Below are 24,226 nucleotides of genomic sequence, written 5' to 3' on the forward strand. Positions count from 1 at the left end.
AGACATCTCTGACAAGAAAAAAAAAAGTGGCTTTTTAATCAGAGTATACATTTGCAAATCTACAAATATTAGTTTTTCTTTTGTTTGGGTCACAGGTTGTTCTTTTCTACTCTTTCTTCTTTTTGCTGAAACCAATGCCTTGGGTGTAAGTAAGGCTTTGAAGACGTTTTATGTTCCTTTGTGAGATGCTTTGGAGTTAATATATACCCCTTATGTGACAGGCCTGGTTACAAGAGAAATCATTATAATTTTTCTGTGTCTGGGGCCTGACTCTTGCTTGTTGTCTTAATGTTTCCGAAGCTCTAATCTGAAATACACTGATATACTTATTTGGTACGTAGAGTCCTCTGTGCCTTGCTCCTTGTAGTATCTTATCTTTCATCCACTTGTCTGGAAAAGTTACTATGGAGTCCAGTGGGTGTGCTTCAAGCTTTCTCATAAAAACTCACTGTTTGGAGTTTTACTCTGAGGGGGACATCTTTTCCTTCCATTTGCAAGATTAGGGATAACCAGGTTGGCGAGAAAACTGTAGTTTTATTTCTGTTTGTTCTTTCCACAAAAACTCTAGAAATTCTTCCTTTTTACAGTTTTTCAAATTTAAGAGTAACTGTTTCTCTATTGAACACTTTCATCATTTACTTTTCTTCTAATTTCCTTGTTCTGTCCTTCTCTTCTTTTCTCCCCTTTCCTTCAAAACATGCATTGGCATTGCTTTGTGTCAAACAGTATATGATTTTAAATATAGCCAAATGTTTAATAGTTAGGTTGAATAGCTTCAGATACCATCTTTCATCTGTGTTGCTGAATGAAGCTTTAACAGAGATGTTTATAAATGTTCTGCTAGCTTTTCTCTTTTCTGGCTTTTTCTTTCTAGAGTTACCCAGTTGGATTTATATTTATTTATTATATCTTCCAACTCTTGCTGACTGGACTTCTGGTTTCAGATGCTACCCATGGTTATTGATGTCATGGTTATTGATTGAAATTATTGTTTTTGGTTCTCCTGTGTATGTTTTGATACTCATATATACTGGACTTCATTTTATTTTCAAAAATGCTGTTTCTCTGAATTTGTCACAATTTGCATCCTTTGCCCAACTTCTAGAAAATTAACAGTTGCACACATATGGAGGCAAATGCAGACTTACTGGGTTCATTTCCCTTATGTAGGTCACTGATAAAAATAAATAACTTGGTGCTTTTTCTCTTGATGCAGAAAATAGGTTACTGTGGTCCCATGGAGAATATCTTCTCATTTTACTGTGTTACACTGTTGCTTCTAGAAAGTGATCATGTCAATCCTTTCTGAGGCTCTGACATTAATTTTTTTTTGAATACAGTGCAGCTAAGTCAACATAGGACAATTATGTTTGAAGTTTTATTTTATTTTAATTTTACTATCTGTATGTATGAGGAGTAATAAGAGAATAAGTCTAAAGCAGAACTTCACTGTCCTGTGGTAACTCAGCCAGGTGTGTTGTCTTCCAAAAATATTTAAACATAGAGACACATGTAGAGGGTTTTACTTTCCTACTAGGTATATTATTCTGTAATTTTCTTTTACCACTTAAAATTACATCATAGCATCTCTCTGGTTAATAGGTATATGTCATATTCTTTAGTAGCTGCATAATAGTGTGGATATATTATAGTTTATTTAATCATTATCCTTATCATGGACATTAAATTTGCTTTTAATTTTTTTAACCACTAAAAATACTGTTTTACATTATTGTAATTTTACAGTGAGACCTGTTTTGAATATATCAATTCATTCTGGGGCTTTTAATGCTGTAGGATAGATTCCCCAAAGATAATTGCTGGGTCAAGATCTATATGCATTTCTTATTTGCAATGGATATCACCACGTTACTTTGTGAAAGGTTCTAGCAATCATGCTTCCATCAGCAATATGTCCATTTTCCTACATCTTTCTAAACACTGGATATTTTTACTTAAAATTTTTTTTAATATTTATTTATTTTTCAGAGAGAGACAAAGAAAGACAGAAGCTGAGGAGGGGAAGGCAGAGAGAGAGGGAGACACAGAATCCAAAGCAGGCTCCAGGCTCGGAGCTATCAGCACAGAGCTGGACGCAGGGCTCGAAGCCATGAACCGTGAGATCATGACCTGAGTCAAAGTCAGATGCTTAACTGACTGAGCCATCCAGGTACCCCAAGGATGTTTTTACGTTTTTAAATGTAGGCTAAACTGATGTTTAAAAAAGAGTATCATGTTTTAATTTCTATACCTTTTGCCCACTGATGCGGTCAATGCGTTTGGGCTTTTTTTGTTTTCTGTTTTTGTTTTTGTTTTTTGTTTTTGTTTTTGTTTTTTTGGTTGGTTGTTTAAATTTTATAGCCATTTGGATTTTTCTCCTGCTCATAGCCTTTGCTTATTCTTATTTTGAGTTGTTTTCTTCTTTTCAATTTATAGTTCTTTATCTTTTAGAACTAGCAATTTATATTTGTATTTTTAAATAAACTTTTAATTTTAGAACAGTTTTAGATTTACAGAATAATTATGGAGATAGTATGGAAAGTTCCCATATGACCCTCATCCTCCCTGCCCCATTTCCCTTGTTATTAACATCTTGCATTAGTATGGTGTATCTGTTACAATTAATGAACCAACATTGATACATTGTTATTAACTAAAGCCCATACTTTAGTCAGATATTCTTAGTTGTTTTTTCCAATGTCCTATTTCTATTACAGTATACCACCCAGGATACCATATTACATTTAATTGTCATGTCTCTTTAGGCTTCTCTGTGCTATGAAAGTTTCTCAGACTTTCCTAGTTTTTGATGACCTGGACAATTTTGAGGGGGCATTCTCATCTTATTCTGGATTTAAGGGAGAAAAAATCCATTATCTTTTCAGTAAGTATGATGTTAGCTGTAGTTATTTCGTAGAGGTTATTTATCAGTTTGAGGAATTTCCCTTCTATCTCTAGTTTTCTGCTTGTTACAGATTTTGCAGATCTCCCCATTCTATAATTTATATTTATATTTTGTTCTCTTTTCATAAACATCTTACACTTGTTTCCCAATACTTTTTTGAGAGAGAGGTGGGGGGGGTGGGAGACAGAGAGACAGAGCATGTGAGAGTGGGGAGGGGCAAAGGGAGAAGGAGAGAGAATCTTAAGCAGGCTTCACACTCAGCACAGAGCCTGACATGGGGCTTGATCTCATGACTGTAAAATCATGACCTACACTGAAATCAAGACTTGGACACTTAACTGACTGAGCCACCCAGGCGCCCCTCCCAACATTTTCCTACATTATATAATCTAGGAAATCTAGGATTATATATAATCTAGATAAACCTTGAGCTGCTTTGTATCACTCACTTCTTCCATTCTTCATTTATTTTTCTCTCCAATGTGTAAGACTTCCAAGCAGTCAAACATATAGACTTAGGATTTTTCTGGGTTCAATTTCTAGGGATTACTTCTTCCTAGTTTTTTGATCTTGGAAAAGTTCTTTTACCTCTCTGAGCCTCAATTTGCTTCTCTGAAAAAGTTGGTGTATTATTCCTTTCTCAAAGGATCTTTGTGACATATTTATAAGTGCTGAACAAGTGGTTGTTATTTATCTTTTATGGAGAAAGTTACTGTATTTTTTCATTCTGGAAAGCATTAGAATTACACTCTCTAGCTGTGTGACATATTTGGGGAACAAAAGTGACCAGAATATATTTCCATTTATGCAACTTTTTAATTCTGTGAGCAAAGAAATATCTTGGTCATAGCTTTGATCCAACCATGTTATAGCACTGTTATAAATAAGTAATCTCTTTTTAACTATTAGCCTTGACCTGTATAATAAAAGTGGTGTTAAATTTTGTTGCAGGGAAACTTGATGGAGACAAACTTTCACATACATGAATAAAATATTATGGCTATAACTTGGAAAGTTGAGTGCTTAAATGCTTCACAGCAATTATAAGTCAACCCAAGGAATGTTATTAAATTACTAGTATGTAAATTCTTAGTATAATATTATTTCATTATGACATTCAGATGGGATTTGTATGTCCTACACACACAGTTGTCAGAGATCAGAGGTTGATGACTGCTGTCCTTTGTCCCAGTAATTATTTTGTATTTCTCATATTTACATCACAAATTAGGAAGAACTTGGCTAGAAATAGCTAAGGTTCTGCTGAGAAGAGGATTTAACTGGGAATGTGCTCTTGGAATTTCTGAATTTGAAGAAGTATGATTGCTTGAAAGCATACCAAGTGTTTAAAAGGTAACATTTGCCAACCATATAAAACCAGAATTAGTCGTGGGCTAGAAATTGAGCTATTTGTGTGGTGGGAGACCGTTGTTTCCCTTGCTTTGAGTTGCTTATCCTTTTTTGATTTCTCCAGATATAAAACAGTAATCATATTTTCCATTGTTTAGCTCATGGAATGTTAGAACGGAATAGGATAATGTGGGCCTAAGATTCTTCACTTGTTTTCCATTACTTGTAGGCTGAAATCCAAATTCCTTAGCAATATCATAGTGGTTGAAAACATAGGTTTTGGAATTAGATACAGGTTGTGAGCCCAGATTTTGACTCTGCCATATACAGCCATGTTCTTGGGCAGTTTACTTGAGCTTTCTAAGTTTCAGTTTCCTTGTCTATGAAATGGAGATAATAATAGTTCCTTCCTCATCGAGGTTGGTATGAGAGTTAACCTAGGTAGTATAAGCACAATACAAGCACAGGGTTTGGTGCATTTTATGTGTTCAGTAAATGGTAGCTGCTGGTATCCACGTCTCCATGGCATATAAGGCCTTTGCTACCTGGTCTTTTTCACTTCATCTGCCATCATTAACTCCCTAAATTCATCCCATTTATCCTGAATACACTCCTTTATTACAACACACCTTACTTCCTGACTTTTCTCTGCTGTGTCTTTTTGATGTCAGAAATGTTATCTTATTCATAGGTGGATTTTCTTTAGTTAGCACATAGTGGAACTATAGCCAGTTGACTCAAGAAAATTGTGTAGAATTAAACTAATGTTGGGATTGTCATAAATAAATAAGGATTGGTCAAATAAGTATATAGTGAGTACATTAAAAAATAAAGTAAATAAAAATCCCTGTGTATATATAAGACATCTGAACCAGTGGTCATTGGCCAAACTAAGTATAGACCTATTTTGTTAAAATAAGTCAGGAAAATTTATAACAAAAGTTTTAATTTCTGGCTTCTCTTGAAAAGTTTGGAGATCTAGCAACTGAACCTCCCTTGCTGCATAGAAATGGTTGGAATTCTTCAATTAGACCCATTCTCCATTCAAATAACATAGATGCATCACAATAGTGTCTCTACGTGACTACCAGTATAAAGTTCATCTTTTCCTCCAGAAAACATGATTTGATTAATACAGAATAGGAAGAGTACTGCTCTTTACCCATTCCCAGGTAGGTAGAGTTAGCTGATCTACCTGAAGAAGCAATGGCAGCCACCCACCCCACACCCCAGAAAGCCTAATCAAATGCTCTTAAAAATGTTTGATCTTGTTAAGCTTATATCGCCATAGCTATGTATAGTCTTGCTGATTTTGGTATTGTTGATTTATTCTGTGCCCTCCTGAGAAGCCCTACAGTTTGTGAAGATGAATTCGAGTTATTAATAGAGATAGTGGCTTATAATAGATGAGTTTAGTCTCTTACAGCCCCATGACCCAGGTGCATGTGGTTTTGGACACATTGAGACAGGGCCAAGGGATTATGTGTAGTCATGTTAGGAGGCTGCGTAGGGGAGTATTTGATGTGGGCATCAGGCCAGTTTACATGCTGATTTTTTTTTGGGGGGGGTGTACATTCAACTTTTGACAACTTGAATAACTGTTTGTCACCTCTGTGACTATAGGTACATCCCATACATTCCCATGCTTAGGAGAATACCCATAAAGAACAAAGGGAAATGATTTAACAATGATCTAGTTAATTTGGTAAATGTAAACACCCAATTGGCTATATCATATTATGTTTTGAAACTTGAATTGTGCACTACACTGACTAAATTGAGCATAAAATTGCCAGATCAGTTTACTCCATATTTTACAGATACAGAATAAAAGCCAGATTAAGAAAAGAGATAGTATTTTCCTTTGAGCAGAGTGTGGGAATTTGAGTTTCTTGTCAGACTTTGAAAACTGTGAATGTTAAATTATACTAGGATGGCACTTCCTGTTTTTACTTGTCGTTGAATTTATTTTCTTCTTCTGAAGCCCACAGCGAGCTTTTGACTGTATATCCTTTAATGCACTGATGTGAGCAGAGATGGGGTAGAGTTGCAGCCAGAAAAAGATTTAAAAATTTACTCAAGAAAATTTTGTATCATTCAGCAGCTCAGGTACAGGAATAAACATGACTTGTCTGAGATTTGGCAACCTCACATTCCTGTTTCAAAACGAGGCACATCCAAAACACCTTCATGAGGTGCATACTAATTGGCTCTTGCTGCTTGCTAGTTATTGTGCTATTACCTAATCCAATCCAATCAGACATTCAAAAGGATATCTATTTCTAATAGTGTGATCTAGTTGGATTAAGTACAGACCCTGACATTTGGCACTCTGGTGCCACTGACTTACTTGTCAGACTCTTTGAAATATCAGTCAACATGACAGTGTCTGAGTTTCCATAAAGGACATTATGTTATCTGCCCCTGTGTCCAAATAAAGGTATTGTAATGACTTAAAGGTAAATTGCTATAAATGAAAATAATACAATTCAGTGAATATGCTAGGAAATCATTGGATGGATATATAGACAATACATGTAAGAGGATAACAGAGTGACTCCATTTTCATCCTTGTTCTCCCAGGGACTGGTAGAGTGCCAAGCTGCCTATTTCCCTCATGATTGCTGAAGGATGAATTTATCCATCAGCAGTAGTGCTTTGGTAACTACTTACTCTAACAAGGTTAAGTTACTTCAACTCTGCAGATCTGAGACTTTTCTATCTATAAAATGATTGGGATTAGCTTGTAAAAAACATTTTCTTACAGGTCCAAAATTTGACTCTTTGATTTGATGTATTGTAAAACATGGCAAATATAAATATAAATATAAATAAATATAAATATATATATAAACATATATATAATGTTATATATAAATAAATGTTTATATTTAAACATATATAAATAAATTTTTATATTTATAAATATAAATATTTATATTTAAATATATATAAATAAATGTTTATTTATATACATATACTTGATAGGATGGTCTTTGAGGATTAGAGTAAGAAAATGAGCAATGACTTAAATAATAAACTTATATAAAATTAAATAATGAAAAGAAATTTATAAAAAAGATAAATAGATGTGTTTTTTTTGTTTTTTTTTTGTTTTTAATTTTAACGTTTTTATTTTTGAGACAGAGAGAGACAGAGCATGAACGGGTAGGGGCAGAGAGAGAGGGAGACACAGAATCAGAAGCAGGCTCCAGGCTCTGAGCCATCAGCACAGAGCCCGACGCGGGGCTCGAACTCACGGACCATGAGATCGTGACCTGAGCTGAAGTCGGACGCTTAACCGACTGAGCCACCCAGGCGCCCCGATAAATAGATGTTTTAATGGCTGATAAACAACCATGACTGTTAGCACATGACTATTGTCCTAAGTGAAAATCTGTCCCTTTTGTGGTGTGGAGTGTGGAAATTTTAATGTTTGAAAGTTACCATCAAGAATTTTGGTGTATCGGGGTGCCTGGGTAGCTCAGGTGCTTAAGCGTCCAACTCTTGGCTTCGGCTCAGGTCATGATCTCACAGTTTTGTGAGTTCAAGCCCTGCATCTGGTTCTGCACTGGCAGTGCAAAGCCTGCTTGGAATTCTCTCTCTCTCCCTCTCTCTCTGCCCCTCCCCTGCTCACACTGTCTGTGTCTCTCTCAAAATAAATAAATAAACTAAAAAAAAAAAATAATTTTGATGTATTAAAAGTTCCAGGTTGAGAGAGGCTTCTGTACATATAGAATTGATTTCCTCTTAATTCCAGGTGACCCCTTTTATTATGAAATGACTACCAAATCCTTTCTCTTAAAGATGTTAGGGACTGGCCTGGAAGGAGTGTGAGAACTTTCCTTCCTTTAGTTCCTTTTAAGGTGCTGAAAGCCTTGCTCCTCTGCTGAGGTCTGACTTGCCTTGAGAGCTCAAAGCTGCAGGGCCTGTTTAGCTGCTGTGTTTTACATGTGCTGACCAAGGTTTATATCCCAATTGGTTATGTATCAGAACGCTGAAGTTGAGAAAGCACCTTTGAAAAATTCAGTGATATCTGTTCCTAGAGGGATTTATATTTGATTCTTTTTCCTATCACTCCTTCCTCTTCACTTTGTTCTCTTTTGTTTCTTTCTTTGCGTGACTCTCATTCATTTATTTATTCATAAACACATATACCAAACATGGTGTTGGATCATGAGAATAGAGAGCTAATATATGTTACTTACTGTTTAGGAGCTTACTGCCCAGCATCATGTTTTTGGGTGCAATTTCTTTGCAAGTTTGGTCCTTTGCTATTTATAGCTTCTGGGAATGTACTTATATTTTGAATGCTTAGTTTTTGACTCTTAGCCTTATATAATTCATTCCTAAATTCTGTTATGTATGTGTAATAGCCCGTTGAAGGAAGCTGTTTTTAGCCATCATTCAGTGGATATGAACACTTAATATTAGTTTTCTTTCATTTTGCAAGTATCTCTTTCAATAAAAAATTCAAAACTAGGATTTTTGAAGCTATAAGCTTTCTGGTAACCAGGTTCTAATCTTATTTGATGACTATACTTGGGGGTGAATGTGGAAAGGAAAATGTTTATTTAAGTAGTAAAATCTGACTCCTCCCCCAACTATATTGAGATCCTCTGATGAGGCTATAAACTTTCTGATTCTATTTCCTTTTCTTTCTCCTTGATAGTTATGGATATGGGAGGCAAAAGACTCAGATCTCCGTTTGAAACTTCTTGGATAGCTAGTAGAGAAATCCTTGCAAGCTTTCAGAGTTGAGGATGGAGAAGCTGCCTATTATTGTAGCTAAACCTAAGGAGAGGGAAATATTAGGAAAACACCATTGTAAGGAGCCAAGGAGTCAGTTTGTCTGAGACAGAAGAATTTTGGTTAATCAGACCTTATTGAAATTTGACTTAGATAGTGCTTTTCAAAAACAATGAAAGTGAATGTTTCGATTCTTTATTGCTTCTTAACTTCCCTCTTCCCCCAAACTTGGTGGCTTTAAACAACAATCATTATATTATATCTCCTCATTCTCTGGGCTGAATGGGTTCAGCTGAGTCCTTTTGCTTCACATGAGGTCACTTGGGGATACGGCTATCTTGGAACTCACCTGGGCCAGAGCATGCAAGATGGCCAAGATGGTAGTGGACAGGTAATATTGGCCATCAGCAGGTAGCTCAGTGGGGCATTCTGGTGGTGGTGGGGGTCTTGATTCTCCTCAAGGCCTTCCACGCTTCTCCTTATGGCTACTTAGGCTTCCCTGTAGCACGGCTGCTGGATTTCACAAGGCAGGAAGTGGAAGCTGCCAGTCCTCTTAAAGCCTAGCCTAAAAGGTGCACGACTTTACTTCCCCTGCATTCTATTGGTCAGGAGCAGTCACAGGCCCCACTTCTATTCAAAGGGGGTGAGGAAAGAAGACTTCACTTCTCAGTGGAGGTAGTGACAAAGATGTTACAGTTATCTTTAATCTGCTATAGTAAATCTGTTTATAGCTAATCAATATAAAAGCTGACATTTGAAAAAAGACAGGGGCATAAAAAGGCCTGGGAAGTTCAAAATCTGCCCGAATGCATATTTTATAAAGGGGAAGAATAGCTGCATGTTGATCACATTCAGGTGGACTCAAGGAAAGGTTACCTTAGACCGTTCATTGTTTCTCAAACTTAAGTGTTCACCAGAATTACTAGGAGGGTATGTTAAAATATAGATTGCTGGGCCACACTCCCAGAATTTCTAATTAAACAGGCCTGGGGTGGGGCCAGGGGATTGACATTTCTAAGAAACTCCCAGATGATGCTGATGTTAATGGTCTTGGGAACCACACTTTGAGAACCACTGCCTTAGACTGTGCAGGGCCAGAAAGAGTGAGGAAAAGAGGAAAAAAGAAGGAAATATATTATTTTCCCTCTAATAGTATTTTAAAAAGCCTAGTGTCAATAGTATAAATTTAAGTTTCAGGCCACCATGAACATATTAACATAGGGCCTTTATGTTTGTCAGGGTAATTCATCCTAGTGCTACAACATGAGCCCCTGAAATCTCATTAGCTTAACACAACAAAGGTTTATTCTTACTTATGTCAAGTCCAATATGAGTCAGTAGCGTTCCTCTGTAGGGGCTACAGCATCTGGAACATGTGCCTCTTTGCTGCTGATGCAGGGGAAGAGAGAAGAGAAGAGATAAGCAAGCCACATCAGCTCTTAACTGCCCCAGCCTAGAAGTGACTCAGGTTCCCTTCTCTCAGAGTCCATTGGTCTGAACTAGTTGCATGACCCCCACCTAACTGCAAATTAGGCGGGGAAATGTAGGGTGGGGGGACACAGTTAGCTAGTAAGCCCTAACTATCTCCACTATGGCACCCGACTAACTTTAGTGTCCATGTTCTGTGGTTAGGCAGAGCTGGACGTAGAAAGAATCCCATGAGCCCTCAAACCCATATGTACACCTCTGCTTATAGTTATTCAAACATTATTATTCCTTTAAAAAATATTCATTCTCTTCTATGAGTAATTTTTTGTTTTATTCCTAATTGTCCGTGTGGCATTAAACACAGTGTCTAATTATATCATTATCTCAAAAGAAAAATTTATTGTGAAAACTTCATCTCCTGTTACAAATGATTTGGTAAACCCTCGTTATTAGGCCATTTTAGTTGTTCTATTAAGGACTGATTAAGTAAGATGCCATCTCTTTTTCTTTGCCAATTTTGCCAAGCACATAATTCTTTCGGTAATTATTTAAAAAAAAATTTTTTTTCAACGTTTATTTATTTTTGGGACAGAGAGAGACAGAGCATGAACGGGGGAGGGGCAGAGAGAGGGAGACACAGAATCGGAAACAGGCTCCAGGCTCTGAGCCATCAGCCCAGAGCCTGACTCGGGGCTCGAACTCACGGACCGCAAGATCGTGACCTGGCTGAAGTCGGACGCTTAACCGACTGCGCCACCCAGGCGCCCCTCTTTCGGTAATTATTAAAGCAATTATTTATGGTGCTGGATTCCATTGGCAATAAGTAGTATCAGGACTCTGAAAATCATCTTGTGGGCATTTTTGAAAATAAAGGAATGGAATTTATTTTTATCCCATCTGTACAAATCCCATTGTTAGCTGAGTCTTAGGTAATATAGTAAAGAATATTGTCAGTGAGAAACAAAGCACAATTTAGGTTTTATTCTTTGGATTGCCTCTTACTGTTGTTGCCTACCTCTGTCTGGAATTCTTTTTTTGTGGTGCTCCCACAAAAACTGATAGTGGCGAACAGGATTCCCAGCCACACAGAGACTCTTTGGTCATGGGAAAGCAGTTCCTTTTCCCCTCTGCTGATGAGAAGACTTTATTTGGCAGATGAAACCTTTGGAACATGCTACACACCCAGTCTCACTAGCTTTGAGGCCAATTTCCATTTCAATTTTGTTCCTTAAATTCTACAGGTTTGATTAACATCTCTGATATGTTGAAACAATATGGCGAAGAGGTGGTTTTTTGCAGGAATGTGCTTGACTGGTAGCAGTCACCTGTCTTTTTTGGTGAACTAAAATTCTATATGTCATGATTATTAGAAAGCATCTGAGTTATGTACTTTGATGGCTTTGTTACATAGTCTCAGTTTATACTTAGAATCTTTATAGGATTTCCCCCTGCACACACACAATTATTTAGTGGCTACAAGACTGGCAGCTCCTTTAAATTAACAAGTGACAGATCAGCATTATTCTTCCCAATGAGCAGATGAAGAAACTGAGACAATTTTGTGACTAGTCCAAAGCGTCCTGGTGAGTCAGAGGCAGAGTTAGGATTAAAATTTAGTTTAAATGCTCATTCCAAAGCAGCTTGTGTAACTTAGAAGTTAACTTTTTGAAGGTAGAGACACTGTCTTATGTTAATATTTGCTAGAGCAATAGCATGATGTGCAGTTCTAAAAATTGGAGACTATTTAAATTAATTCATCTGATCCATTTCAGAAGTATAGCTGCAATTCCATACCTGGGATAGGTGAAGACGGGCTTACGTATACACAGAAAGCAGCATAATGAATTGGAAAAAGCAAGACACTACAGTTGGAAGAAGCAGATTTCAGTGAGAGCTGTGTGATCTTGGTCATGTCACATAACCTCTCGCGAAGTTTACAAGTGTCTTCACTTGTAAAATGTGAGGCATCAGAACAGATGTTTCCTAAGGTCTCAATTTCTATTGCAGAATTTTGAAACTGTTATATTTGTGTGAGGAGGGATCCTCCTTAGATAAATCTTAATATAACCAAAATTAGCATTCTTTTAAAGATTTATTTTTAAATGCAATTGCTATGAGAGACAGTTTCTTTGGTTCTGACTTGGCATCTGGGATCTTTTCTCTGACATCAGCTCTGCTGAAGATCATAGAAGGGGATTATGGAATAAGGCTTGGCTATGAGGAGGCTGAGTGTGCAAAGCAGGAACAAACTTGTAAGGCCAAGCTCTCTCTACAACCCTGCTTCCCATTCTTCCCAGAGCTGGAGGCTGAACTCTAAACCACCTCCTCCTACCCACTACCATACTGATGGATCGAAGAAATGTTTGCGTAGGGAGGGTGTTTGCTAGGCTATTTTGGTAGTAGCCCTCGTGTACACCCTCACCCCCATGTACTTGGTTGGATTCCCATGGAATGAATCTTGAGAAATTTGCTTTTTCAGCTTCTTTGTCTCCTCCCACCCTTTTACCTAGTGACAAGAAGGATGTGGCATCAATCTCAATAAAATACGGTGGTGCCTCCCCATTTCTCCACCTGTCCTTGTGGAAGAGAGCTTGGTAAAAATTCATCAAGGGCAGAGTATGGGGGGTTGGAGTCCCGTGGAAGAGTTTTCTCTGCAGAGTTCAGGCTTAATTCTGAATATCACTGACCCAGGGGCCAGTTTCACATCCTGCAAAAAAGCTCTGGAAGAATGTGTCAGCAGAACTGGCATTGCATGTCTAGACAAAGAATTGATATTAGCATCATCAGCCAGCATCCAATCTGTTAACTCTTGTGTAAGCATTTGTTGTCTGTGCCTCAGGCATTTTTTGGCTTAAAATGAAAACTGTTGGTCTAAGATTTAGACTTCCGTCTTTCAGGAGGTTCTTTCAAGGCAGGGAATCACAAGGTAATTTATTTCAAGATCAGGTATTTTATTGATTAATATGAAAGTCTCTTCAGTTTTTTTTTTAATTTTTCACTAAAGTGGTATCTGCGTCATCACCACTTTTATTTTATTATATATTCATTATTTCAAGAAACATTTATTAAGCACCCGCTGGGAATCTACACAGGGAATTCTCCTAGGCTGCTCTGATAGATACATGAATGAATAAAACAGCTAAGGTCCCTGCCCTTCTGGAGTTCATAGCTTAATGGGAGAGAATGACCACAAACAAGAGTAACAGGATATTTCTGTCTCAGTTTCGGCTGAGGCACCAAAGAACAAAACAGTAGGTGTCAGGTTCTTTGGCTTTTTAAATTGAAGTGCTAGACTACCTCTCCAGGATTTGAAAAAAGGGTACCTCAGAACTGGTTTTGCCAGCCTGAACCCATCATCCACCTTCAGGGCATTGAAGAGAAGGCTTAGTATGCTGAGAGATTCAAGTGCTGTTTGAATTTCTTTAAGAAGAGTTGTCACTGTGCTGTGTAGTTGTCCTCACTTCAGGAAGGGGCTGACTTCAAACCTAGTTGGGAGGAGGCTTCTAGGGAACCAGTCTGAGAGAGCACTGTTTTGTGTTTCCTGGAGTTTTGGGACTTAAGGACTGATATCTGAGGCATTTCAAAGCAGAAGCCATAGTGAGGGTAGGAATGGGATATGGTAGGGCAGCAGAGAGAAAAAAAAATGGCTCTGTTGGGATTGGCCAGTACTTTTAAAGTTGACTGGGTGAGAACTGACTGAGACAAGACCAGACGGGGTCATCTTGAAGGTAACTTGACAAAGAGGACCATAAGGAAGGTTGAGGTGACTGGAAAAAGGCCTCTGGAATGGGGCAGCTCAATGGGAATGAGGGGGAAATTCTTATGGGACCAACCAGAAAGAGTCTTGCCTAGCAAGGCAATTGTAGGTAAGACATCCGTTATGATGGGAGCCTCTGAAAACTTCACAAAGAGCAGGATTGGGAAGCTTGGGTGTTTGCCAAGTACAGAGGTATCAACTCCAGATTACAGCCAAATCTGACAAGTTAGATCTGTCTTCCCCTATCCTCCTCCATCCCCTGCCCCAACTTGAAAGGGCCCAGGATGGGAAGAGGTAAAGTGAGAAAGCTGACAAAGGCTGACAAAAGCTGACAAAGGCTGGCTTCCTCGACAAGTCAAGCCTGAAGGAGATATGAGCTGGCAGAGGGGAGAAATTGTAGATTAGCTTAGGTTTAGAGTCTTGATATTAAAGTCACCCAAGAAAATGGACTATTTGTTTATGACTGGGAAGTGACTAGGACAGTTATGGGACTGGTGGGATATTTTCATTATCTTCCCAACAGGGAAGAACATAGGAAGTTGAGCAGATTTGAAGGCTAAATCTCCCAGAAGTTGGAGAGGATAAATCACTTTGGGTTCATGATATACTGATCCAGGTTCCTTTAACCTGGATATGCTAGTAAATGAGTAAAATATAAAATATGGGGGGCACCTAGATGGCTCAATCCATTGAGCATCTGACTCTTGATTTTCCTTCAGGTCATGATACCAGAGTTGTGGGATTGAGCCCAGCATTGGGCTCCTCACTGAGCGTGGAGCCTACTTGGGATTCTCTCTTTCCCTCTGCCCCTCTACCCTGCTTACATGCTCTCTGTCTCTCTCTCAAACATATATATAAACATATATATATATATATATATATATATATATAAACATATACAAAACATATATATATAAACATATACAAATATATATATATATATATATATATATATATATATATATATGAAACTATGTTCTTAAAGAATAGTGGGGAGGGGTGGTAGTGGTAGAGAGCCTAGTTAGATAGCTCAATAAGGATGACCTTTCAGGAAATGGTAATGAATCAGAAAGAGTCAGTTGTGCTGTGTTTCATGGGAGTTGGGGGAGGGAGGTGCCTGCAGAGTCCAGGGGAGAGGGAACAGCATGTGTAAAGTTTGTGTGGAATCCTATGATCAGTGTCCAGGAAACATTTGGGTGGATTCAACCAAAGGTATTTTCATTCTTTGTGCAGGGCACTGAGTTTAATGCCACATCTACAAACAGGATAAATACCTCCTTCACTGAGGTTTAAGACTTAATTGATCATTGTTGGGGAAAAAAACACTTTGATAAAAGGTAAGATCTAAAATCTGTAAAGAGTGAGGAAGCTCCTGTCCTCTGCCCTCAAGCTCTTGATGGTCCCAGATAACATTCTCCTTTTCTGAGAATTTCCATGACAAGCAGTCTCTTTTAGTGTGCTGGTGACCTTTTATGGAGTGTAGGGACAGCTGGGGAAAGAAACACAGAGCTCCCCTGACAGTCCCTGGAGGGAGGGAAAGCCTTTTAACTTGTTCTAGGGCTTTGTTTATGTGTAAGGCTGAGAAAAGGCTACTTGTAAGCATGCCATCCAAAATAATAGAGGTAAGATGTCAACAATTCTGTCACTAGGGGCAGATATACCTTCTCAATTTAACACAATGATTGTAAATGTGGTTTGCCTTTGCTGGCAAAAGTTTGTTCACTCAGGAAATAAAAAGAGCAGAAAGATGAACAGGCAGCCTAGAGAAGGCCTGGGGAGAGTCTCTGCAGGAATGTGAACTCAACCATTTAAAGCTGAGATCCCAAGCAGACGGTGACCTCAGCGAGTGCCTGTGCTGATGGCACTTTCCCAGCCTTGCTGGCGTTCCAGCTGGCACTCGGTCTCCACCAGGGGATGGAGCATTTTGGGGCAGGGAGTAAGGCACCCAGGCTTGTGGGGACTCCCAGGAAGTGAGGTCTAACCGACAGCCCCTGCTTTCAAGGAACTATCTGATTGGGAGACAGAATCTACATTGCCGACACATCTAGTAGTCATGTGTACAGAGTCAACCCAAGGAGGTAAAGAGAGAGGTAAAATATGCTCCCTGTGAAGACCAAGAAAGGACAGTACAATGTAAATTGCCAGAGTTTTCCATGTCTCTAGTTTTTATATCTATTCACCATCCAAGCAACGTGCACTCAGCAGAGAAACTGACAAATGCAGACAGTGTAAGAAATCAGCTATTTTTGTTATTAAAGAATGTTTTGTAAATAGAGAAGTGACTTCTGAATTTCAGAGGAATTTGTGCAGTCTTTCCCCCTTTCCTATTGGTGGGGGGAAATAATTTGCCTCATTAGAATCTGTGCCCCTTATACAGGAGCCAGTCCCCAAACAGGCTGCCAGGTACACAGAAGGTCCTCGTTGAATGTATTTAAAACTCAAAGTTCGGTGATTTAGGGATCTAAGATTTTCTTTTTTTTTTTTTTTTTTTTTTTTTTTTAGAAATTTGAGTTAGAGTGCTTTGTAACTAGTCTCTCTTGCCAGTATTCTATATGAATATTAGACCTCAAGATATTCTTTTTTTGATATTCCTTACCAATACAATGTATTTCAAAAATCGGTTTTCAGGTTGATATTGTGGTCTTTAGGCACATTTTTTCCTTGATGACACATTATAGTAGCAAGAACATGAACATTTGAGTCAGGTAAACATGAATTTGAATACCAGCCTTATAACCCTTATATCTGGAGTTTGAGGTGAGGCCCTAGATTCCCATTTTTGATGCTTCACTCTGACCCTCTGACAGACACAGCCCTCCTCATAGAGAATTCTGAGTGGCCAAGAACACATGCCGACCTGAAACCACTGTCCCTGTGCTCTCAGAATTCTGGATTCCTTGCCCAGGCTACTGGGAACACACTGGGGCCAGAGATAAGCTGGCAGGATGGTCCAAACTTTCACAGAATGCGGCCTGAAGGGGATGGATGTAGGGTGGGAAGAAAGACAGGGTAGAGCACTGGGCTGGGGAACTATCATTTGTACTCTTATGTTGGGTCCTGAAAACGTCACGGGAGGGTCCTTTATATCTGACTCTCAGTCACATTGCTTGCAAACAACTTGACCTTTCTGAACCTCATTTACCTCCTTCAAAAATATGTGTAAGAATTTCTTCTTACAGATTTTAAGGGTCCAATTAGATTATTATATAAACATAATTGTATGAAACATAGTAAACCAAAAATTCCTATCACTGTTATCAATCTTGGCTAGAGTTTCAGGCTAAACTGAAAATGTCTACTAAAGCTGCCATACAACTGAAATGCATTACTAATTACATTATTACCACTAACAGTATTTCAGGTATATGGTCTCTTATCTGAAACCTTTGGGCCAGATGTTTCCCGAATTAATACCTTTTTTTGGATTGTAGAAATACATATATAAACCATATATTGCATTACACTGGGAATATTTGAGGCAGCGCCATGTTATTAAATACATTGGCATTTTCATAGCAAAACCTGTTGATCACTATGTGATAAGTAAAAAGCATACATAGCCTCATGTTAATCCAGGTCAGTTTATTTTTTTTAATACATTTTTATATTTTGGAACAGTTTTAGATTTATAGAAAGATTGCAAAGATAGTACACAGTTCCCCTATGTTTTAAATATTGTTATCATCTTACTTTACTATGGCATATTTGCCATAATTAATGAGCCAAGACTGATACATTATTATTAACTAAAGTTCATACTTGATTCATGTTTTCTTAATTTTTACCTAATATCCTTTTTCTGTTCCTCGAGTCCATCTAGGCCACTCCATTACATTTTGTTGTTATGTTGGATATTTTATAGACTATGCTTCAGTTGGGATTTGTCTGATGGTTTAAGATTAGACTGGGGTTATGGGTTTGACCACAGAGGGAGAGTGCCATTCTCATCACATCGGAAGGGTACATACTATCAGCATGACTTATCACTGTTAATGTTGACCTTGATTACCTGGCTGTGGTATTTTTTGTCATATTTTCGCACTATAAAGCTACACATTTTTCTTCCCTTTTCATTCTGTGTTTTTGGAAGGGAAGTCACTATGCATGACCTATACTTAAGGAGTGGGGGATTATGTTCCCTGTCCTAGAGGGTGGAGCATCTGAATTATTTAGTATTCTTCTGCATGGGAGTTTGATCTCTTCTTCTCCGTAGTTCAGATTTTGCTGCCGATGGGTTAAGGAATTTTTAAATTTTATTTTCATCCTATTTCATCCTATTGTGGATAGGAATTATGGACAAGAACCAACATTCTATCTAAATTTAAAAAGTCTTACAACATGTGTGTACCCACTCTTGGTTACAGAAGAGATGAGTGATGTTTCCTTATAAAAGAATGATAGGGGGAGCCTAGGTGGCTCAGTTGGTTAAGCATCCAACTTTGGCTTACATCATGATCTTGGGGTTCCTGAGTTCAAGCCCTACTTCAGGCTCTGTGCTGACAGCTTAGAGCCCGGAGCCTGCTTCACATTCTGTATCTCCCTCTCTCTCTGTCCTTCCCCCACTCGTGCACGCTCTCTCTCTCTCTCAAAAAAATGAATAAACATTAAAAAAAAAATGAATGATAGGAACTAGTAGGAAGGGATAATGGTGGCCTGTTTTCCAGAGCAATGGATGGTCCCTGCCCATCACACATGAGAGGCTGTACAGTTTTAAATAAGTAGTATGTTTGGTTGGTTCCATACCTTCATAACAAATTCAGCTTGAAGGGAAATAATGGGAAATATGGTCATGGCCAAGTTAAGAATATAAATTTAAAAATTTTTTTTTTCAACGTTTATTTATTTTTGGGACAGAGAGAGACAGAGCATGAACGGGGGAGGGGCAGAGAGAGAGGGAGACACAGAATCGGAAACAGGCTCCAGGCTCTGAGCCATCAGCTCAGAGCCCGACGCAGGGCTCGAACTCACGGACCGCGAGATCGTGACCTGGCTGAAGTCGGACGCTTAACCGACTGCGCCACCCAGGCGCCCCAAGAATATAAATTTTAAAAAAGAAGACAAATTTTCCCTTTCATGTTTTGTCAGACCTTTTTTCACATAATTTTTCATAAAAACTCGTGGGATTATTAGGGACTGTGAGAGGTGTGTATAGAAGGAAATCTCGGTGGCTCTTGCCTTGGGCATGCTGTGTCACTTCCCACAGTCAATGAGGGGCCCGGTCCATTCTCCTACATTCCTGCCTGCCTCTTAGATGCCCCATACCTGCCCCCAGGCAGCTTTCTGCGACACATAGTCAGGTTAAATCCTCTTTCTCCTCAACTCTTCTCTCCCACCTTCCCCTCAACCTGGGTAAGACCCTCTTAGGACTTTTCTTGTTCAAACCTAAGTCCCCTATGGCCTCTGTATGGCTTCAGAAACTTCTACCAGCAGTAACATTCAAAGTATCTGACACTCTATGACCTAGAGCTGCAACTGGGCCTTGTGCCAGGCACAATCCCTCTGGGTGCAGAGAGTCCAGTGTGAGAGAAATCACTGAAGGATGTGTGAGGGGGTATGGAACCACAGCTATTTATCAACTCGAAGGGGAGTTTTTGATCTTTTAACATACAGGGAAAGTAAATATTATTAAATATATTTTGTATCATGTTGGTCATTGGAGCTTTCCAGAATTAAGCCCTAGCCTCCAGTTACTGATTACTGACATACTGCTTATACATTCTCAGGGTTGTCTTTCCAACTTGTGGAATCACTCACTGAAGCTCCAAGAAGGCATCCATTTAATTAGGGCAACCGTGTGACCAAATATTAACACGTTGCTGTTTGAACTTACCCCTGAAGCCTAATAGCCTATGTCATTATGGTCTTAGGACTAACTCATGAGATGATATGACGCCTGGGCAGCACCAGAATTGTTAAAAATGGACTGACAGAAATGTATCTGTAGTGACTCTTTTCCTACTTCAGCCTTCAAAGAAACACAGGTCAGGAAATTTATTTTCTATTGATTTCAATTGATCTCTCTCCAGCCTGTGATTTCATTGCCTAGAATCACATTCATTTCTTTAGTATACTGTCTCTTCCACCTAATTTAGAGAAATGTGTGGATGTCTTGAAAATGGTACAAACTTCTGAAGAAAAAAAAATAGTTATATGTAATTTGGATGATGAATAAACTTCAAATAACTCTCTGAATTTGAGCTCCAATTAGGGAGAAATAATTAAGCATGTTGGCATTGAAGAAATAAAATATTTTAAACCACTCTCTGATCTTGGTTGTGTCTCTTTTTCAAAGTCCAAAAATTAAACATAATGATGGACTAGATAAAGAAGTTTATTATTCACCATCTCGTTATGCTACTTGATGAATTGACTGGAATTTCTCAGACACCTTCTTTTCAAAGGCCCCCCTGGGGGGCACAATCCCCTTAAACCTAGTTTCTGTGATATTTTTAAACTGCATGTCACTGGGTTTAGTTGCCAAAGCAAAGGCCTTAAACTTGTTAAAATTCCTCTACCCATAAAAATTATTTGAATACTGTAAGTCTTACAATATATTTTATACTTTTACTAGTAAAATAATATGTGTGTTGTAAAACTGTTTATGCAGTTCATTTGGAAATTTTTTGTGTACTGCCTTGTGAAAAATCTTCTACTGTATCTTGAATTGTTTTTTGTTGATTTCATTAGATTATGTTCACACCCCCTCCTTTGAATGGTTTGAAAAAACTATTAAGTTCCAAAATTAAGACATATTATTTTCAATTTATAACAGAACATTTTGTTTAACTGTTTCCTGGACCAGAAAGACCTGGAATCTTGTCTGGTTTTGCCCTATCTGTGTGATCAGCAGCAAGCCACTTCACTTCCATGGGTCGTGATTATCTCATCTGTAAAGGAAGGGCTTGGACTAGATAATTTCTAAGATTGCTCCAGCTTTATAATTTGGATGATAGGATTTGATCTGGCAAATCTCCCAGAAGGATATTCTCTGAGTTTGAGAAGGCTGTCCTAATTTGACCATGGATGTTTTGAATTTGGAAAAACCTCTTTGAAAACTCCCAAAAGACATACTCCCAAAAGCATACTCACTGGCTCTAGAGGCCTGATGTCCTAAACCGGCCTTCTGTTACACTACTCAGACAACAGGTCAGGGTGCCACGGATGCCACACTCACAGCATCATGGCAGCAGGGAGCTGGCTACACATGAGAAGCATGAAACTGCCAGCAAAAGCATTGTTCGTAAAGAGAACTTCAGCTGAGAGCTGAGTTCAAAAATTTTCAGCCCAATACACCAGCAGTTGGCTTTCTCACTTTTCTTGGTTGTGTTATGTTAGCATTTTTTACTTTCTGAGCCTTTTTGTGCAAGCCATGGTGTTTACAGAAATAGACGCATAAAAAATACAAATCAAAATGTCATATCCTGTAAACATAATATAAGCTGATTATTTTAAATGTTTTCTTTACTCAAGCAGGTGGATTTAGGGCATGACAGCAATAATAACCATTCATCTAAAGAACAGATTTTGATCAAGGAAGTCTCCAGTTGGTTCCATATATAATCTTTACTCTTAATTTTCCCAGGGCAAAAATTGCACAAAAGAAACAAACTGCAGCTCTTGAAATATAATACCAGTGGAAAAACAAACAAACAAGCAAAAACCAAATAAAATCTCGAGACAAAAACTGGCCTAACCATGACAACTAGAACTTAAATAAGATCTTGCCACACCTTTGCAGCCACCCATATCCAGTCTGTATCCTGGAAAGACTTATGACTAACCAAAGAGACGGGAGACCATGAAAAGAGTCAGTCATGGATTGGTAAGCACAGATTGATCCAGGGAAGACTTACAGTGAATTTTATTTCAATGCCTTTTATTGTTTTTTTTTATCATACAATCTGTGTCTGTCAGCAACAGCCTTTGACTGCTTCTTTTGCCGATCTGAAATGCTAGGAGGATCCTTGTTTAACCTGTTTTTAATAACTGCATCTCTATGCCACCCTCACCATCATTTCATTTGCTCTCAGGACCAGAGGTCTTTACTCACATTATGTTTAAGGATCTATTATAATATGATTAAGGGGGATGGGCGGTAATTATACAGGAAATGAAAAATCAAGAATCTTATGTTTCTGTCCTGGGTAAGGACTGTAAATTACAGTTCTGCCACAGCAGCCTTCTCTCCCATAGGGTTACAGTTATGAGAACACTGGTGACAGCATATTTGACGATTTATGGTTTATATTTATCATATGAATGTGCAGTAAGCACTGACATCTGATATGTAAGCAGAAGTAGATGCTGCAGTTAATCACAAGAGATTTCCTATGAAAGATTGATAAATGTGTATTTCATGAAAATGATTGTCAGCACTACTTTAAGTAGATAATGCTGCCCTTAGTGAGGAGAATGTAGAATAAATGGCAGTTGTTTTTATTTCATGCCACAGTCTGTGTGTTGAAAGTTAGGTTAGTTACCCTGATTATGTGATTAATGCTTAGATTTAGTAGCACTCATAATTTTGCATTTTGTGACCTTCAGTTGTTCAAGCCAGCTGTTTTGCTTGCCAGGTGTGCTCAAACTGGCAAAAGTCTAGGACCCAGCTAAAGTGTGATGTGGACTTACCTTTAGACTTAAAAAGAAAAAATGAAATCATGAGATTCCACTGTGGTGAATATACTGTAATTTTTTAAAAATGCTAATGAAATCCCCACAACATGTTCAGAGCTAAACAGCAGAGAGGATGTGGACCATGCTTATTCTTTACAGTCTAGGTACTTGGGAGACCCTTTGTGTTAGCACCTTCTACTGTGTGCCTTCCTCTCTCCCTACCTGGGGAGGCTGGTGTAGGTAGGGCTAACCTTACCTGTGGTGACAGTAGGTAGCCTCCTTTCTAATGCTACTTTCCTTCTATTAATTTGTCCTTATTAAACTCTTATCCACCAATTGCTTGGTAGGTAGACAGATCGATAGATAGATGTATGTATAATTTACTCAAGTGATAAAATGTATTGAGTACATTTGTGTACAAGCTATGTAGAATGTAGAAAAAGTAAATATATCAGTCCTTTGCTCACAGAGATGTGTGGGAGATGAGACATAGTCATATATAAATATAATATAAGGTATAGAGTGTCAACTGCCATAAAAAGGAAAGAGCTGAAGTACTCTTTCCTATGGATTAAAATGAAGCTATATTTAGGGTACAACCTCATTTTGGCTCCAGTCTGGACAACTGATCTGGCTAGCCCATCATCTAGCAGAGTCTAAAACAGTAGAACCCATGAGGAGTAAGATTTGCTGGAGGAAGCATTACAAGATAAGATCAGGAAGATGGTTGACTCACCGAGTTCTGTTTTGTTCTGTGCAATGGGGGCACAGAAGAGAACAGACAGACATGATCTCCCACAGTCTGGAAGTAGTTTTAATGAAGAACATGATCAACCAGAAAGCAGAAGGAGGGTGTGTGGAGGAAATAGACAAAACAAACAAAGAAGCAAACAAATGGTACCTGGTTGCAGTCCTGTCTTGGGTTGGCCAAGAATGTGAATAAATGTTATATGCCTGGATCAAATATTTTCCATTTTTCTTTCTCTTTTTGCACTGAGTCTGTGAGTTAGGAAGAAGTACCAGGTGTTGTAGTGGGAAATAGATCCTGGAATGGTCCAGGATTGACATGAGGAAGGCTAAGGGAGCCTTGGTGAGACATGAAAATTGGGAATTCGGAGAAGGGATGTACACATGGTTTGGTACTGAAGTTACTGCCATTTAATGGTTATATTTATAAATATTTTGATTTTGAGAAAATTAGAAGTGGCTGAGGAGAAATGAAAGGCTCTGAGAGTGGTCAGGCAAGTGGGTGATAGGAGAGGAGAAAGTGTGAGTGGAAATCTGACAACTCAGCAGATTCCTCAGTCTTTTTTCCCACTAGGTAAAGAAACATTGTCTTTGGGTTGGTGGTAAGGGAAGACAGAAGAAATGGAGAAAAAAGGTAGAGCAGAAACCTGAGCCACAGCTGGATTGAGCGCCCGTTC

At 38.5% G+C, this 24,226-nt stretch overlaps 1 long non-coding RNA gene across 1 annotated transcript; it reads left to right on the top strand.

Annotated features, from left to right (window-relative positions):
- The first annotated feature begins 4,114 nt into the window (after positions 1-4,114).
- LOC122491386 lies at positions 4,115-24,226 on the top strand. Its single transcript, XR_006299347.1, has 4 exons — positions 4,115-4,258; positions 20,057-20,170; positions 21,928-22,011; positions 24,124-24,226. It is a non-coding gene; the product is annotated as an uncharacterized LOC122491386 (long non-coding RNA).

This window comes from Prionailurus bengalensis, chromosome A1, assembly GCF_016509475.1.
Source record: "Prionailurus bengalensis isolate Pbe53 chromosome A1, Fcat_Pben_1.1_paternal_pri, whole genome shotgun sequence".
NCBI lineage: Eukaryota > Metazoa > Chordata > Mammalia > Carnivora > Felidae > Prionailurus > Prionailurus bengalensis.